The 18,607-nt window shown below is 60.0% G+C and overlaps 1 long non-coding RNA gene across 2 annotated transcripts; it reads right to left on the bottom strand.

The window, feature by feature from the left end:
* Positions 1 to 15,062: 15,062 nt before the first annotated feature.
* Positions 15,063 to 18,315, bottom strand: LOC113936902. Of its 2 annotated transcripts, XR_003524410.2 has the most exons (4): positions 18,214 to 18,315; positions 18,011 to 18,075; positions 17,857 to 17,929; positions 15,063 to 15,461 (listed from the first exon to the last, which is right to left on the bottom strand). It is a non-coding gene; the product is annotated as an uncharacterized LOC113936902 (long non-coding RNA). The 2 variants fall into 2 exon arrangements; XR_003524409.2 differs by having other exon boundaries at positions 17,857 to 18,075.
* Positions 18,316 to 18,607: the final 292 nt, after the last annotated feature.

The raw sequence follows: 18,607 nt of genomic DNA, 5'->3' as shown, positions 1-18,607 counted from the left end.
CATGCTGCCCTGCACCGGGGTCCCTCCCTCATCTGGACCTGCATCCTGTGGGTGACATGTGGCCCCTCCATTCTTCTCAGAGGGGCTCCCCCTGAGTCCCCTCCCTCCAGCCAGGCCCTGCTCCCTTTGCTTGTCCCTGGCCTGGGCACCTGAGTCCTTGGGCACGTGCTGGGTCTTCAGGGTTCCCCACCTGCTTGCAGCCATCATCTGGTTTTATAAGATGCAAAAAAGTAATTTCTTTTTCAATTGAAAAATGAAACGGTTTAGCTCAAGCCTTTTACTTCTGCATCTGCAGAGGGAGGTCTGATGCTGGTGCATGGCTCGTTCTCAACACTTCCACGTGCAGACAGCCTGCGTCAGCCCAGGGACCCGTGCAGGTCTGCAAACAGCCAGTGGATGGAGAGGGCAGCAGCCGCACGCACATTGTGCCCAGCACCGTGGGAGGCTCAAGAGCTGGCTGACCTTGCAGTTGGGGGAGCTCGAGGCAGCTCTTCGTCACCTTGACCCTCTCTGACTCCGTGCACGGTCAGCCCAGCAGCCCCGTGACCGCTGGTCACTCGGCCTCCATTGCCCTGGACTGCCCACCACCCTCAGGCCGTTTTCACGCCCACCATGGCTGCATCATGGCAATTCGGTCACCCAGACACTCCTCAGCATGGAGTCCACGGCCACAACCAGGCCCCCACGGCTCCCTCCCTGGCAAAGGCCAATGGCCCTATCCCCTCCTGCATTCCAGACAGGAGATCTCTTGTGATGCAGCCAAACTGTGTCCTGAGCAGCTTGTGGTCCACTAATACCTTCAGTCTTTTTCTCATGACCCAACTTCAGCCTAGGACAGTGAATTCAGGTCTCAGTTTGGCAACTCTGGATCAGATAGCACTTTGTACCTGATAGCTTTTGTCTTCTGTGTGGACTCAGCAGACCCTGACACTGTCATCTGCAGCCCCAGTCTCGGAGGGAGGGCTCTTGGAAGCACTGCTCCTGGCGGCCAGATTTCCCTGGATGGGGCCCTTCCTCCCCACCAGAGGCAACGCGTCCCGAGATTACTTCCCTTGGGACTTCACAGAAGGGTGGGAGGCCGGTCTGTGCCTGGCAGGGGCCCTCAGCCCAGGAGCTAGAGGGACACCCCAGCCACGTCCACTCCACCAGCCAGAGGCACATAGCTGGGGCTGGGACTCTCCTTCGACATTCAGAGCTGCTAATGTTTCATTGCATGGTTGGTTTGATATTTGCATTGGAGTTGGTTTGTGTTAACTTCCTGCAGCTTCCACAGAGCCTAGATCCTCTTAGTTGCTCTGGCATTGAGAATTTGAGGGGACCGCCCCGCCCATGGGCTGCCCTGCGTAGGGGAGGCTCTGGGACCCTGACCACCCAGGCGCAGACCCAGAGCTGGGGGACCACCTCCACCGAGACCTTGCACATGGCTGCCCATCCTGCCCAGGCAACCAGGCACCTACCTTGGGGGCAGAGACCACGGTCCCCGCTGTGTCCTGTCCAGAGTCCTGATCTACAGACACTGTGAGAGATCACCCACGGTGGCCGCCACGAGGTTTTGGGGTCCCTTGTGCAGCAACAGATACACAAATGTGAAATCTCGGGATTTACAGGAAAGGAGTCCCTGGCGCGTTATGAGGGTGCAGCCCCGTGGGCACAGACCGGGAGGAGCATGCCGGCATGCGGTGGGAAGGCAGGTGGAGAGCCAGGCTGCTCCTAGTTCGCTGAAAGCTCTTATCATCAGTGGACGTTTGCCAAACGCTTTGTCAGCATCCACGGCGCTGGTCAGTCATACGGCTTTCCTTCTTTACTCTGTTAGTATGCTGGATGACAGCGAATACTTTCTGAATGTCGACCCAGCCTTGTGCCCGGGGATGAGCCTGAAGGCGTCGTGACGTGCAGTTCTTTCGTGTTTGCGGGATCCTGTGCGCTCATTCGTGTTCTGGTCTGCGCGCATCAGGGTAGTGAGTTGGGAAACATGTCCTCTCTGAAAGGGAGTGTGTAAATCACACTATTCCTGCCTCGTCTGCGTGTCAGGATTTCCCAGCAAAACCACACGGGCCTGAGTTCTTTGTCAGAAGCATTGTGACTACACACTCAATTTCTGTTATGGTACAGGACTGCCCTGCGTCTGCTTCTGGCCGGGGTTTCAGCGGTTCGTGCCTGTGGGGGTTGCCGGGGACACGGTCTGTCTGGTCGAAGACACTGAGTGTCTGTGGCTTCCCTAGTTCTCCCGCGGCTGGGCCGGGCCGGGCCGTTCAGAGCGAGGCCCTCCTTCCCTCCTGCGGTCAGTCTGTCCAATAGTTTTTATTGCTGGTTTCAAGGCCTCCGTGTTAGGTTGTTCTACCTTCCGCCTCTCTGACCTTGGTTTGTCCCTTTTCCTTCTGATTTCTTTAGGTCCGCCTGCCTTTTGCAGGTTCGCAGGTGGGAGCTCAGGTCCCTTCATGGAAACCTCTCTTCTCTAACAGAAGCATCGGACTGTAACTTCCCCCGAGCACGGCTCTACTTGCCTCCCACAAAGTTTGAGAGGTTTTTTTTCATTTTCATTTTAGTTCAAAATAGTTCCAAATTTCCCTCGAGACTTCCTCTTTCCTGGATTATTTTGGAGTGTGGGAATATTTGGGGGAGGGTTTCAACATATCATTCTGTCCCTGACTTCTCCTTCGATGCCCTCATGTTCTCAGACGGCACTTTGTATGGTTCGTATGATTGCTCTGCTTTTCAGTTTGCTGGGGTTTGTGTTATGACCCAGATACAATGAGTCTCCGCGGACGCCCAGAATACAGTGTGTCTCGTGTCCGCATGCTGCTGCTGGTCCAGAAGCGTCATCGGATCAGGTCAGTTGATGGTGCTGTGCGGGCCATCCGGGCAATCTCGCGGTCACCGTGGGCGGGCCGTGGGGCGGACAGAGGATGCTCAACAAGCTGCTGAATGGTGGGCAGCCTCCTCACTGTCTCCAACAGCACCGAACACCCGTCAGGTGCTCAAACACTTACCACGAACCCTGGGCCTGGCTTCCAGTAAAGATGGCAGCAGCAGGAGGTCGACACACACAGGCCAGCCTGGGGCCCCTGTGTCCCCTGGTCCAGCACCTCTGGGGACGGGCCTCCCCTCACGGTTCCTCCTGCAACTTGGCATCTGTGAGTTCTGGGGTGTACTTGGTGTTCCCAGCGCTGGGGTGGAGACGGGCTTCCAGACAGTTAAGGGCGGTCCAGGTGCTGGGGGAGGGGCCCCCAGACTTGGATCTCCTTGACCCCGAAGTCAGACAAGAACGCGCGCCTCAGAGCCTGGTCCCAAGAACGGGCTCAGAGCCGCAGGGAAGATTCAAGGTCACCACTGCTACCTCTGGCAAGTTCCCCACCTCTCAGGGGAGGAGAAGTGTCCAGGTGTGAGGCCCAGGCTGCAGCTTGCCCCCTTTGTGCCTCTCGGCTGCAGTCCCTGCCTGGGGCGTCTCACGAGATCATGGTCCCCTGCATGTGTGTGGGGAGCTGGGCTGTCCTAGGGAGACGGGCTTCCCCAGCCCTAGGCTGCAAGGAGGCTGATGAGGGCTGGCCTGGGGGCAGGCAAGGGCTACACTGTGCCCAGGGCTTTCCCAGGGCTGCACCAGCAGAAGCAAGGAGGCTGAGTGGGGACACCGCTCGCCCAGGCAAGCAGCAGGGGCCAGGGGCCCCATGCTCCCTGCACTTGGCACCCCTAGCTCTGCACTCCCAGCCGCAGGAGACCGGGGGTGGAGGCAGGCTCGCCCGCCAGGAGCAGATGGTGGGACGTGGCCGGCAGGAGCAGTTGGAGAGAATTTCCAACCCCACTGCTCTGTGGAAATGGTCACAGGCATGAAATGCTGGTTTTGTAATTTAAAAACACCAAACAAATCTTCAGTCATTTCACCACCGAGGAAGCAGAATGGAAGAACAAGGCAGTCAAGGCTGGGGCCCCTGGCCAGGCAAGCGTCTGGGGGGCAGGGTGGCCAGAAGGGCCCCCCGCAGGCCTCAGTCCTCACTGGCTGGCTGGCCGTCACCTCCCCAAGCGGGAGGGACTGCAGCCGCTGAGGATGTGACTCCGTTATATTCTTCAGGCAGCAAGAAATGGTCTCGTCAATATTTTACGTCCCTTTTAAGAAAATTGGGCTGAGAGAGGCCTCCGTCTGTCCCACAGGCTACAGGCAGCGGCAAGGCCAGCAATGTAGACGTCTCCAGGGGGAGGGCGCCTGGCCATCCTGGGTGGCTTGGGCCGGGGAGGGGGTGCCGTTGGCTGCAGGAGCCTTCATGTGAAAGGAGGGGGTTAGGTCAAGGGCGGACAGGACTGCCCCTTTGGGAGAGGCCCAGCCCAGGTGACAGGTCCACACAGTGATCGTGGGCAGGGGTCCAGCTGCAGAACGCACAGGCAGACGGGGGATTCTTGGTTCTGCCCAGCCCATCTGCCTCCAATGCCACCAGGGCCAGCAGGGCCGTGCTGCCCTCCCCCGTGGGCAGGGCCTGAGCTAGGTGAGCGCCCCAGTCCCAGGACGGCAGCCCTTCCCCGTGGGCAGGGCCTGAGCTAGGTGAGCGCCCCAGTCCCAGGACGGCAGCCCTTCTGTCTTGGTAAGGCCAAGGGGGTCCCCACGCTCCAGCTTATCCATTTTTCCTCCCAACAGTCCTACCGCCTCTGTCCAACACACGCTCTTCAGCACAAGGGCACAGCCCTTGACAGTGGTGAGCAGTCAGGATCCATAAACAGCCAGCAGCGAGTCCAGGGTCCTGTGGTGACCCGGGCCCCGGACTGCTGCCTGGCTCCAAGCTCCCCCTCCCAGGGGTGCTGCGGGGGCATGGGCCCTCTGAGCCACGTGGGGGCCTGGAGCCAGCGGTGGGGGGTGTGCGGTGGGGGGCTGGCTTCTGCTGAGTCAGGAGCTCCCACCAGCAGCCTGGGGTGGGACCTCGGTGCTTCTCCAGAGTGAACCGTCTGCATCTGCCTTGTCCAGCAAGGAGGCCAAGTATTAAGGGCCTAGAGGGATAGCCCATCTCCCTCCTATACTTGAAACTGGCTTCTACTTAAAAATGTCCAATTTGGGCCAAATCAGCAACTGAGGAAGCAGATGACAAGGGCCTCCCTTTGGAAGGAGATTTCCAGGTCAGCCTGCTCCTCCTGAAGCCCCCTCCACACTCTGCTCCATCTAGGAAGAGCCCCATCCCAACCTGGCCTCACAGAGGAAACAAGGGTCCCTTCCTTCCCGGCTCCCTAGATGCAAGAACAAAAAGACAGGGGTAGAGGCTGTAATAGGACGGAAGCTGGTGCTTGAGCAGATGCCCCTGGAGTCGAGCAGGAAGCAAAGCTGGGGGCTGGGAGGATGTGGAGGTGGGCAGTGGAGCCCACAGCTTGCTCACTGTTTCTCTGAGTTGAATGTTAAGTGGGGGCCAGGTAAGGCCAGACGCTCCGACTCCTGGGTTCACAAATATACGTCTAGTTTTTCCTTCTTTCTCTGATAAATGTCGAAGACCACTGGGGAAATGAGGCTGACCCCAAGATTCAGATGAGCTTGAACTTTAGCTCAGGGTGACCCAAGAATATGGTACTTCACACCCGACCACCGGTCCATCTGTTCCCATGTGCTCGTGTTTCAACCTCCCTTCAGGTGGACTGCAGACCCCTCACGACAGATCCCTACTGCCACCCTCCCCAGGGGTACCCCTGTGCATATCCCAGCTGCCCCCGTACGACTGTGGGGCTGAGTAAACTGGTCTGCAGTGAGTAGGCCGGCCTGGAGGTCCGTGGACTGGTCGGGAGCTGAGCGGGCTGGGGAAAGGCGGACATTGTCTGTGTGTGGTTATCGGCCTCTCAGAGTGCCACAGGGAGCACAGGTGGCCTGGCCCCCCTAGGAGGCTTCCCCTATGGGGCTGACCCCTGGTGCTTTCCCACTCCCGCCACCTGGCCTTCACTGTCAGGCACCCTGTCCTGGTTACAGGTCAGCCCCACGTTCCCGTCTCCCTCCCTGGGGGAGCAGACGGGGTCAGCACCGAGGACAGCGCCACCACACCGCGGGCCGCGGGCCGGGAGCTCCAGGCCTTCAGGCCCCTGCCCTCCCTCGCAGCCTCAAGTTCCTTCTCCAAGCCGGGAGATCCAAGTCAGAGCCCCGTGCCCCACAGCCCAAGATGTCTTCGGAGCACCAAGATGCCCCACGCACTTTGCCCCATACCAGCTGGAAGGTGGATGGGGGCAGGAGCGAGGGCGTGGCGATGGAGGGAAGAATGGGGGGGCGGGCTGGAACGGCCCTGGGGTCATGGAAGGACAGATGGCTCCGTTTTTGTTCAGCCAAATTCCAGCAGTGTCTGAGGGTTGAGAAATTTGCCTCAGAAATAATGATTTTACAATCAGAAACGGAAACGTAGGCCCGTGTGTGTCTGAAATACTAGTTATGCCTCGCCCCGGGGAAAGAACATCCAGGAACCGACAGAAGCCTTTTCCGCTTGCTCAGCATGGGGAAGCCCACCGGCTGGAGCAGGGCTGTGCCCGTCACCCCCGGGGCTGGGCCTTGCGGCCATCTGATCCCCGGCATGGAGTCAGCCCCTCCCCACAATGCCCCAGATAGTTCCAAGGTAGACGCGGGGATGCCAGAGAGCCTTGCTTTGAGAGGGACGCCCAGCACGCAGGAAAGCAGCTGCTGCAGAAATGTCGCTGCCCTAGGAGGGCTGATGCTGCCGCCCAGCCCGAGCAGAGAAGCCAGCTCCACGGAGGGTGCTCTGGGTGCGGAGGCAAGGGAAGAGCAGGGCCCGCCCCACACCCCCACTCAGAGGGCCTGTCGCTGGTCCATTTTCCTAGGAGGGGGTGTGGATGTTGCTGGGCAGAACCATCTCCTCGTATGGCTGCTGCATGGGAAGTCCCTCCTCCGTGCCTCAGTTTCCCTGTTTTCAGGCTGTCCTCCGGAATGAATGAGGTCATGGGCATGCGGCTCAGAGCCCAAGCTCCCTGGACCCCCATCCCCCATGTGATCCAGGTGGGTCCCCGCCTTCAAAGAGCTCACGCTGGGAGGCATGTGCAGGTTGCCACGGAAACACGCAGAGCCTGTGGGCTGGAGGGTGGGTCCCAGAGGGTCTCGGGTGAGGTCTGGAAAGATGGAGTTTCTGAGGAGAGCAGGTCGCGGAGGAGGAGGGGTGGGGACACATGACCTTCTGGGACACCAGAGGCAACCTCACACACGCCGTTAACGAACCTGGGTCCACACAAGGCTCCCGGTGACTGCTCACTTAAACCTGTCGAGCAGAACCGGCCGCGGGGCTCCAGCCAGTGTCCTCACATGTAACCTCTATCCGCCAGGCCTGGTCACTTAGGTCAGGGGTAGCTCTGGCCTGGAGAGGCAAGGGCGCCCTGTGGTCAGCCAGGCCAAGCCCCAAATCCTGAGTGCTTCTTGCCCCTCCCCCCCCCCACCAGGGACTGCTTGGTACTCAGCTTCCCTGGGCCCCCGAGGTCACCGTGCCAGGGCCTGTTGGGTGGGCTTGTGCACTGGGCACATGAGGTCCCTGCTCTGCGTCTGCTCTCACGGTGCTGACTTCCTGCTATGTGGCTCTGGCCAGCTCATCCCGGATTGCAGTGGGATGGGGTCCTTCCCAGGCACAGCTCGGTGGTGTGTCCGAGCGTGGCCCCTGGCAGATGCGTGGGGAGCAGATGGCCATTCTGCTGGGGCTGTGGCCCAGGGGGAATTCTGCAAGGTGAGGGGTCTCACCTCGGGCCCGACATCAGGGTCCCTCCAGGGGCTGCTGTCTGTCACTGCTCCCTGGGTGAGGTTTGCTCAAAGGTCGTTGATCAAGACCGAGGAGTGTTCTCTTGTCCCCACGAAAGCCCTGACTCTGACCTTCGCATATTTCCTTTCCCTCTGCCCTGACACATCATCTTTTAAGTCATCGGATTTCTCAGGAGGCCTGAGTGGGCAAGGTCGCCCAGGGCACCTCCTCCGGGCAGGACGCGAGCAGCTGGGGCCTCACCGTCTGTGGCTGGCTTGGTAGCTCTTGCCCGAGGTCCTGGGTGTCAGGAGGGTTGGGGTGCTCTGCAAGGGGAGCAGGGGACGCCGGGCTGAGATGGGCCAGCTCAGCTCCCAGGCCCTCACCACCTCTTCTGCTAGCTCCTCCCTGTTGCCTAACCCTTGCAGAGCACACGGGGAAGCTGGAAGGGCAGAGCGGGGTGGCCGAGGGCACAATGTGGGGGTTGACGGGAGCTGAGCTGGCACCACGGACCCTGACCGCACCTTGGGCCTCTGGCCTCCAGGTCCCCCTGGAGCCGACAATGCATCTCCTGGGCCCCAGAGCAGAGCCAGACCCCCCTGTCCATCACAACCCTGGGGTCCGGCCTTTCCCAGAAGGCACCCCGAGAGGCCTCCAGACGGCTCCGCATTCATATCAACACGGTCAGTGATGTCCCCCGGACCACCCCCACCTCCAAGGAGCCACAGGAGTATTAGTCCCGTGCGGGCTTTGAGAAGTTGGGCGGCAAAAAGGGGCTGAGTAATCAGTTTCCTTTAACCGGGGTCCACAAACGTATTTGATCAGAAGTCACTTGTCCCGAGTGGTCCCTCTAAGTGCCACGTGTGCATGGCTCATGTGGTGGGAAGAGCACCAGGGCCAGCTCAGATGCAGGACTGCTGCCGAGACCCCATACAGGACGGCACGGGGAGGGGCCCCATCACCTTTAGTCTCATGGTGACCCGAGACAAGCATGCCTTTCAGGGGCCAATGAGGACACAGAGCCTGAGGCTGGGTCACCGTCCGCCCCCGGACAGTCCGGCCCTGGTACCACAGGACCACTCTGGGCATTATCTTTACCTCTAGATCTCCGGGGCTCCCCCTCTGGCCCATGAGTGGTCTGTGGGATGAGGCTCAGGAGCGGGCCTTTCCTTCCCGTCTGTCTGAGCTGGGCTGGGCAGCGGGGGGCCCCAGAGGGCAGGCGGGTGGGGACTGTGCCTAGTCAAGCTATTCCTGAGAAGCCAGGAAGGGTGAGGCTACGGCTGGGGGTGACCTGGAGTGGATGCCAGGTGTGTCTGGGCCCTGGTGAGGGGTATGCTCTGCCCAGACTCTGGGTGTGTCCTGAGGCCAGGGGCAGCCTGACCCTGTGCCCTTGCCTGGGCACTAGCTCTGGGCCAGCAGGGAGGTGGGGGCGGCAAGGCCGGGGGGCACGACGCTGCCTGGGGACCTGTCCCTCCTCCTGGGAGGCCTCATCCAGCAAGGACAGCTGCGGGCATAGAAATCCCATTAAAATCTCTGCTCCGTGGGTTGGTAATCTCTCGCACAGATCACCACACCTGCCCAGCTGGTGAGTGGAGTGTCCGCTGGATCCTGAGCTGGGAGATAAGGATCCACATGCCCTGGCTGCTTGAGCTCAGCCTTGGGCGTCTCTGGATAGGGCGGGAGAGAGCTCCCTGTGAGCAGAGGGGGCAGCTAGTTAGCGGGAAGGAGAAGAGTGGGGACCTCCATTAGCCGCAGCTCCCCCACCTGCGGGCGCCTCGCCCAAGTTTCACCATTAGCAGCAGCTCCCCTCACCTGCGGGCGCCTCGCCCAAGGTTCTGGGAGGCGCTCTGTTGGCACAAGTGTGGTTTGGGTGAGGGTGTGCGCTGGAGGCAGGAGAGCATCCTGGCAGCCTGGCCCCAAAGCCCCTCCTGGGGAGCTGGGTCGGGCCCCTTCCTTCCTACTTGAGGTCTGCTCCTGGGATGCTGGGGGCAGTCCATTTCCCTTCGGGTGCGCAGCCCGGGAATTTAGCACCCCGAAATCCAGGGAAAGCAGAGAACAGATCCTTGGAGCGCCCCTCCTCTGGACCTACATTTTAAAAGGTTATCTGTCCACTCCTTGGGGTGCTGGGGTTTTTCTAGAATCTGGAGTGCACACCCCTGCTGGTGGCTGGCCGCCTGAGGTGGCGCCCTGACTGGGAGCTAACAGGATTGGCCTGGAGGTGGGGAGGGCATGCCTGGGGACACTCTCCCTGATCCCAATGCCTCGGGGTGGCCTCTCCCTGGCTGGGCCTCCCGTCGTGTCCCCCACTTACCTGGCCCATCCCCCTTGGCTGGTGTCTGCCGGCGCAGGGCCTGGGGTCACTCTCAGGCCTTGGTCCTGAAGATGGGCTCTTTTCAATAGTGCACCTGCTAGGCAGGGCATGATTGAGTACCGGGTGGGGCCACCAAACGGGGTAGCCGCAGGAGGGGTCTGTGTGGGGGCCTCGCGAGAGCAGGCCCTCGCAGGCCCAGTCAGCGGCTGCAGTGAGCCCGGCAGGTCCTCTGGCAGAACGGATGAGGCAGGAGGCAGCTCTGTGGGCAGCACTCCCCCACGGCCTGCGGGACAGGCTTTGGGGGAAGGACTCAGGGGGATGCCCCCCGAGCTGCTGGAGCTGCTCACACAGGGAGAGTGGCCAGGTATGGGGCGGAAAGAGGCTGAAGGGGTGTCTGTGCTCTGGGGGTCCCGGATCCTGGGCTGATTCTGGGGAGGCGGCCGTGGCCAGCTTGCCCATGTCCTCCAAGGCAGGCATGCCCCTCTCAGCCCAAGCAGGTCTGCCGAGATAGCCAGGCAGCAGGGCGCAGCCGGGGCCTGTGAGGGGAGCTGGAGGAGAGACCATCTGGCCAGTGGGGCCAGAGCCCTCTGGGCTCATGTCACCGTGAGTCTCGCTCTCCTGGTCACTTTGTGAAGGTGACCATCCAGAAAGAGGACAAACTTGTCACACAGGGAAAGTGAAGGGTTGCCGGGTAAGGTCTCAGAATCAAGATGAAGGGCCTGGAGGCCGCCCCCGGGCCCTGATTGACGGCGGCTGTCTGACCACCCCCTCCTGGGATGGAAGAGCCCAGGCCCAAGGCGACCCGCTGTGACCGGGGCTTCAAGGAGTCCCATTCCCCTGCAGCCCAACAGCACAGGCCACCCCTGCCCACTGAGGCTCTGGCCCCTCCATCCACGGGCACCACCTGGGCCTTCAAAGAGACATCAGGCGCCCAAGGCCCTCGGCCGCCCCGGGGGCTCTGCCTGCCCCACGTGTGCTCAGAGGGGGCCTGAGGCACCAGCAGCCCGACGGATCAGTGAGGGCCAGAGCAGTGTGGGGGGCACCTGTGCCCAGCCGCGCATCCCTCCCCACACAGCGCCAACCCTCCTGATACCCCGCAGGTCTCCTCCCGGGGGCTTTGCTACAAAGGGCGGCTGTTCCAGGAGCTGCGGCTGCTCAGCTCACCGCCCCGGCCCTCCCTGCGGCCGCGCGTCCACCCCCAGCACAGCCCGGAGCCTCTCAGGTGAAAGCCAAGCCAAGGACACTCTTGGGACACCCGCACAATGGTGGGGAGCGCCCAGGTTGTGACGAGCCCAGCTTCTCAGCTCCCACCCCCCTGTCTGCCTGGATCCCAGGCCCCCATCCCGTGGCAGAGTGGGTGGCCGGGCTCCGTGTGGAAGCACAGGAACAGCCCCCTTCTCGGGCCAGCACGGGCCACGTGGGGGTGTCTGGGCCCTGGGCGGGGCATGACGCCCCCCAACCAGCAGGTTCTGAGAACAAGGTGCCACCGCGTGTGTGTCTGCACTGAGTCCATGCTGGTTGCCTGATAGAGACACCCAGCCCCTCAGTGGCGGAAGCACCATCCCGGATGAGATGAGCCCAGGAACGGACTCACGCCACCCTCCACAGCTCCCATAGCCAGATCTGTCGCCAGTCCCAAGAAAACTCTGCAAATGGATGTCAGGGTAATTTTCTCCTCCCAGGACTGGGACAAGGGCCAGGGTCTCCTTGAGAACAGGCCAGGGACTTGTCAAGTGCTTTGGAGAGAGACCGTGGGCTGGAGCGGGGTGCTGGCACGGGGACAGCCCAAATGCTGCTGACCCCACCCCGGAGCAGAGAGGGAGGTCCCCGTTTGCCACCACCCCTGGCGCCCGAAGGAGGTGAGAGGCTGGGGAGGGACTGAGGGTCAGAGGGACTGGAGCCTGCACAGAAGCTCAGCTGGCTTAATTCACGCTAATTAGGAGGGTTCATGAATATTCATGAGCTGGCAGCCTTGCCCAGGTAGCTGAGGTGGGGCTGGCCCTGGGGCCGCTGCCACCAGCTCCTGTCTCTTGGGATTTGGAGCCACGAGGAGCTATTTGCAGACACGTCTTTGTGAACAGGATGCAGAGCTGGACCTATGAGCTCTCCTGAGCAGTCAGCTCTGGGCGCAGCTCAGGGAGGACGTTGGGGAGGGGGCCCCGGTCTGGGAAGCTTTGGGCATCGAGGCGCTGTGATGCTGGAGGTGGCCAGGTGACCTCAGCTTTGTCATCACAAAGGCAACAGAACAGTCATGTGGCCCCAGATGCGGGGACAAATGTTAGAACGTGCCGGAAATCAAGAGTACTCCATGCTGCAGATGAGCACCCTTTTCTTTTCCTCTCCCACTCCCCAAGTGTTACCAATGAGCTCCGAAACGCAAAGGCAGGTGCAGCGGGACTCCTGGCCGCTTGGCAGAGCGACAGGTACCTGTGCCTGGTTCGGGATGTGGCCAGCTGGGTCCCAATCAATACACTAATTGGTAAGGACTGATCAATAACTCCGTTTCCTCCCATGGGCGTCTTCAGCAGTCCTGGCTCCTGGCTCCCCGTGTGGAGGCACAACCTCCGGCATCTCTTCCAGAAAGGCACTGAGGCCTCGGCAGGGAGGGCTGCGCCTTGGGGTCCTGCGAGGCCCCAGGACCTGGCCTGAGGACACAGCAACCACCAGAGCGCGGTTTTTGTTTTTGTGCGTGTGTGTTTTTTACATTTTATTATTATGTTTCTAGCTTTACTGAGCTAGAATTCACGTGTAACATTGTGTCAGTCTAAGGTGTACAACGTGTTGATTTGATACAACTTTTTTTTCAAATGTAAGCCCTATGCCCAACATGGGGCTTGAACTCACCATCCTGAGCCAGCCAGGTGCCCCTCAGAGCTTGCCTCTTGCTCTCCGGGGCTTCCGCCTCCAGGCTGCCCTCAGCAGCCCTGCCCACCTCGACCTGAGCCTGGGGTTCCTCACCAAAGCACCTGGGGACCCAGAGCTGGCAGGTCTCACTTCATCCCACCTGCCCCGCCGCAGAGCTCCAGCCTCGGAGCCCCTGTAAGAGGCGCGTCCATCCAGGGCGTCCCACAGAGGGCGGGATCAGCAGCCTCCACTGGGGTGGGGGGCCCGCGTCCCGGTTTGCTGCCAGTTCCTGAGCTGTTTCAGACACCCTGGGCACCCGGAGCTGCTGGACAAGAACAGGACGCGGAGGGTGGGGCCCTGCCCCTGCCCTTGCCGCACCTCCAGAGGAATGTGCTGGTTTGAAAGTCCAATCGCCTGGCCAAGGAGCCTCTGCTTGGTTACGACATCCCGCTCTCAAAGCCTGGGGAGTGAGGGGCAGCACCCTATTTTATGGGAGGGAGGCCGAGGTGGGGAAAGGGATTGCCTAAGTCCCTCTGCCAGGAGGCGGCAGGATCAGGCCTGGGCCTAGGTCTCCTGACTTGGGGTCCCAAGGCTCACACGTGCCTCTCCAAAAGTGGGGTCCCAGGCCACGTGCCCAGGGGTGGGAGTGACAAGCTGGGGAGGGTCTTTAGCTCTGCCCCAGATCTGCAGGGAGCAGAGCCCTCCTCCCATGTCCACGGGCCAATGGGAGTGTGAACTAGGCCTCCTCTCCCTTCCCCTGGCAGATGGGGCCAGTTTTTGAGGCTCACGTCTCAGTTTCCAACTTCAGGAGGTGCTTCTCCCTCCCTTGGAGGTCCCTGGGCCTGCCCAGTGGGGCTTTGTGGGCAGTGACCAAGCCTGGTCCAGGCAGGATGCGCCTCTGGCCCGCCCGGCCCCTCCTCTAGGATGGGCTGGCAGCCACCCACCTCGAGGGTCTCAGGGTCTGGTGGGGAAGAGGGATACCCACAATCAGCAATTTTGGTCTCTTGTGGATCAGGAGGGTTGGGCTAGTCCTGCATCAGCAGAGTTGGGCTAGCCTCAGAACTCGCACACTGCTGTGCTCTCAGCAAGGAAGTACCGCAAGGGGCCTGGGGACACCGGATTGTTGGGTCAGGCTTGGGGCCTCCCCTTGTCCTGATGTGGTGCTTCCGTCGGCCCGGAAGGGGCCAGGCCTTGGGGATCTCACGGCCCCAGGCAGAGCTCCTTCTGGAACCACAGAAGTCTCTTCTCTGCCCTGTGCCAGGTTTGGGGGCCGGGAGAGGGCAAGCTGACTCAGAGGTGAGGGAGACAGAAGAGGCTTTGCGGAGAGGATTAAACATTCTCTCTGAAGGGTCATGGAATCTCCCACTCGGCCGTTCTCCCTCCACACAAAGAGCCATCTAACCTGCGGCCCACCCGCCTGCCCCTCCTCCGGAGCCCCCTCCTCCCAGGAGCACAGCCTGGATCCATCCTGAAGGCTCAGGCTAGGAATCAGCAGGCGGCCAGCTGGCTGGGACAAAGGGCTTTTCTGTGCCGACAGCCATCAGGATGCAATTCTTCACACAGAGCTGGACTTACTCCTTCTCCGAAAGTCTGCTCAGGGGCTTCTGCCAGAGGGCTCGATGCATCTGCCAGCTCAAGGGGCAGGCATGCGTCCAGAGGCCCACTGTCTGGGTCCTGGGTTAGGCCACCTGGACAGAGCCCCATCTGGGTGTCCTCAGCCCCTGAGTTGAGCACGAAGCTGCTGGGTTGTTCTGCAGCCCCTGGGGCAGGTGGCAGGGTCCCCAGAGTTAAGGTGCAGGCTCTGAGTCTGTGCTACCATTGGCCCAGCCTGTGAGCTCCATGCCTGGACTCTGCAGGCACTTGAGCTGCGACCCCAGGTCTAGCCCCTTGGCTGTCAGCATAGGGACCCTTCCCTTGAGGAAGAAGAGCCATTTAGCAGTCATTTAGCAGCGGCCCAATTCGGCAGCTGCCAGACCCTGAGCCAGGTCTCACGTGCCCGGCTGTCAGCCTCCCTCCATCCTCACAATGACCCCGTGAGTTGGGGACTGTTGCTGTCCCCACTTAGCAGCGGAGGAAATGGGCTCAGAGAGGCATCGGCCAGGGTCTGAGCCCACGTGTCACCGCCCTGCCGCACAAGCCCCCAATCCCTTTGCTCAGGACAAAAGATCCCTCACGCTGCATTCTTTCACTTGGAGCTGGAGCCTCCTCTGGAATGTGTTTATAGATAATTAACTACTTAGCAGAGAAGCAGGCAGGGCTGGGGCGGGGGGGCGGTGGGGAGAGAGACACTCAGCTGTGAAATTGGAGTCTGGCCAGTCGCGGATCAATATTCTGTCTAAAAAGATCTTGCAGAGTGGTGAGGGCAAGAGCCGGCTCACAGGACACCCAGCTTGCAAGGGTGCTCTTGAAAGTCGGGGAGCAGGGCCAGCCCCACTCATGTTGGCTCTGCAAAGAGACTCAGCTACGGGACGCCAAGGGCGTGGGGGCCCGGGGAACCAGCTAGAGCAGGAGGCCCCAGTCCTGGAGCAGCACAGCTTGTCCATGACTCAGATCCAGAGCTGGGGTGAGAGTCCGTGTCTTGGGGAGGGGTCGGTATTCCTTCCTCTGCTACTGCCCACTCCTCTCCTCTGAGGAAAACATTTGGGTTTAAACTGCAATGCTTAGAAGGAATCGGGGCCTCCCTGCCACCTTCTCCCCTCTGTCCTGCGCATCAGCATCTGTGTGGCCGTCAGGGGACCTGCAACGGTGTCTCTATGAGGGGTCTGGTTGGAAACATCTGCGGTTGGGGACAGAGGAGGGCATTGCCCCTTTGGAGATGAGGGCCCCAGGGAAGCCATCCGCGAGAAGCCGGAGCAGGGAGGCAGGGCCATGGAGCCCTCTGGCCCAGGAGGATTCTTGTCTCCATGTAGCGGTCAGCATGGCCTGGGGGCTGGACACAGCATTCCCTCAAGGCCTCACTGGTAGTGTGTGCTGGACCAGGGCTCCTGCTGGGGGATTCAATCCCAAGGCCAGGCCAGGGTCCTTCTAGTAGCCCCAGGGAAAAAGCAGCCAGGGCCAGCCCAGGGCTCTGGTGGGGCAGGGTCCACTGTGCATCAGGGGAGGGTCCCACGGTCAGGACTGACTGAGAGGAGTGTTTCAGGGGAAGCCAGGGGGCAGGCATGACCCCCGACCTGAGGGAGGGCAGTGTGGCCTTTCCAGGCCCCATGAACTGAGAGCCACTAAATCCGGATTCACTATTGATCCACTCCTGATAGATGACAGAAAAATCAATGAGGTGAAAGGGGTGGCTCTGAACCCTCCCCAGTTCCCAATGTCCTTGCTCCTGTCTGATCATTTCTCCCTCCCAGGTATCACATGCCCAGAAGCCCAGGACCAACCCCAAACACCTGGATCCTCTCAGCCTGAGTGTGCAGGGTCCAGCCTAGAGTGGGGTTGATGGGTGGTGCAACAGGGCCCCATCTGGGCCTGGCTTCCCTTCTGCCCTTTGACAGGTATCCATGAGCCCATCCACCATTCACCTATCCACCACCCACCATCCATCCATCCATCTATCCATCCACCATCCATCCATCCATCCACCATCCATCCATCCACCCACCGACCCATCCATCCATCCATCCACCCATCCATCATCCATCCATCCACACATCCACCCACCATCCATCCACCCATCCATCCACACATCCATCCATCCATCTATCCACCCACCATCCATCCATCCACCATCCATCCATCCATCCACCATCCATCCATCCATCCACCATCCATCTATCCATCCACCATCCATCCATCCATCCATCCATCCATCCATCTATCCATCCACCATCCATCCATCCACCATCCATCCATCCATCCACCATCCATCCATCCACCATCCATCCATTCACCATCCATCCATCCATCCACCATCCATCCATCCATCCATCCACCATCCATCCATCCATCCATCCATCCACCATCCATCCATCCATCCATCCATCCATCCACCATCCATCTATCCATCCATCCATCCATCCATCCACCATCCATCCATCCATCCACCATCCATCCATCCATCCATCCATCCACCATCCATCTATCCATCCATCCATCCATCCATCCATCCACCATCCATCCATCCATCCATCCATCCATCCACCATCCATCTATCCATCCATCCATCCATCCATCCATCCACCATCCATCCATCCATCCATCCATCCACCATCCATCCATCCATCCATCCATCCACCATCCATCTATCCATCCATCCATCCATCCATCCACCATCCATCCATCCATCCATCCATCCACCATCCATCTATCCATCCATCCATCCATCCATCCATCCACCATCCATCCATCCATCCATCCATCCATCCACCATCCATCTATCCATCCATCCATCCATCCATCCATCCATCCATCCATCTATCCATCCACCATCCATCCACCATCCATCCATCCACCATCCATCCATCCACCCATCCATCCATCATCCATCCACCATCCATCATCCACCCATCCATCCATCCATCCATCCATCCATCCATCCACACATCCATCCATCCATCCATCCACCATCCATCCATCCATCCACCATCCATCCATCCATCCATCCATCCATCCACCATCCATCTATCCATCCACCATCCATCCATCCATCCATCCATCCATCTATCCATCCACCATCCATCCATCCACCATCCATCCATCCATCCACCACCCATCCATCCACCATCCATCCACCATCCATCCATCCATCCATCTATCCATCCACCATCCATCCATCCACCAACCATCCATCCATCCATCCACCATCCAATCATCCATCCATCCATCCACCATCCAATCATCCATCCATCCATCCACCATCCAATCATCCATCCATCCACCCACCCATCCACCATCCATCCGTCCACCATCCACCCATCTATCCATTCACCCATTCATTCACTCATCCATGCATTCAACATGTTTACCCAGCTCCTACTAAAAACCAGACACTATGTACAAGACCTACAGCACCCCCTCTGAACTTACTTTGTTGGCAGAGGTGCAGGGTGGGGTGAGACCCATGTACAAGGTACAATAAGCTTTCTGGTGGTGAGAAGTCCTAGGAAGAGAAACAAAGTCTGGCTTTGGGGTAGAGTGTGGGGGAGCACCCTGAAATTTTCTTTTCCAGTGGAGTACTGACCACACTTTTCATGTGCCCCCTTCCTCAGTGGTATTTGGGTTTTGAAGGGCCTGGTGTGGTTGATCCTAGAAAGAATGGAGGGACATCATGTGCAGTGTCGCCTGGGTGAGACAGGGGGTGGGGAGGTCAGGGTGTGGCTAGTGAAATTTGGAGGTCCCCTAGGGTCGTGGGAGTACATACACCCACATCTAGACTGAGCTCACCAGTGCTGCCCCCTCCTCACGGGGCACCCTGGAGCCCCACTGGGTCCTGGTACTGATGGGCCCCTCCTGGCCCCCGCTGCGGGTCCTTGCTGCCTCTTTCTCAGGGCTGATGGGACTGGAGACCCGGCTGAATCTCCCACCTTTAATTCAAATCCCTGTTTATGCCATCAACTGGTTACCATGGAAATGTCCTTGGGACAGGGTGGAGGGTGGAAAGGGCCACGGGAGGGAGGGGCACAGGCTGCTCCTGCAGAGATGACCTTCCACTTTTGCCAGCAGCAATCTTTATTGTTGGCGTGACACTGGCTGGGGGTGCATCTGGCGAGGAGTCTTCGAAGAGCCTGTTCCTTCCTCTCCTTGGCCCCCACCAGGGATCACCCTCAGAAGACACAGC

The sequence above is a fragment of the Zalophus californianus genome, chromosome 8, assembly GCF_009762305.2.
Source record: "Zalophus californianus isolate mZalCal1 chromosome 8, mZalCal1.pri.v2, whole genome shotgun sequence".
In the NCBI taxonomy this organism is placed as follows: Eukaryota; Metazoa; Chordata; class Mammalia; order Carnivora; family Otariidae; genus Zalophus; species Zalophus californianus.
Note: the sequence above shows the minus strand (reverse complement) of the source record. Positions and strands in the feature narration are given on the sequence as shown.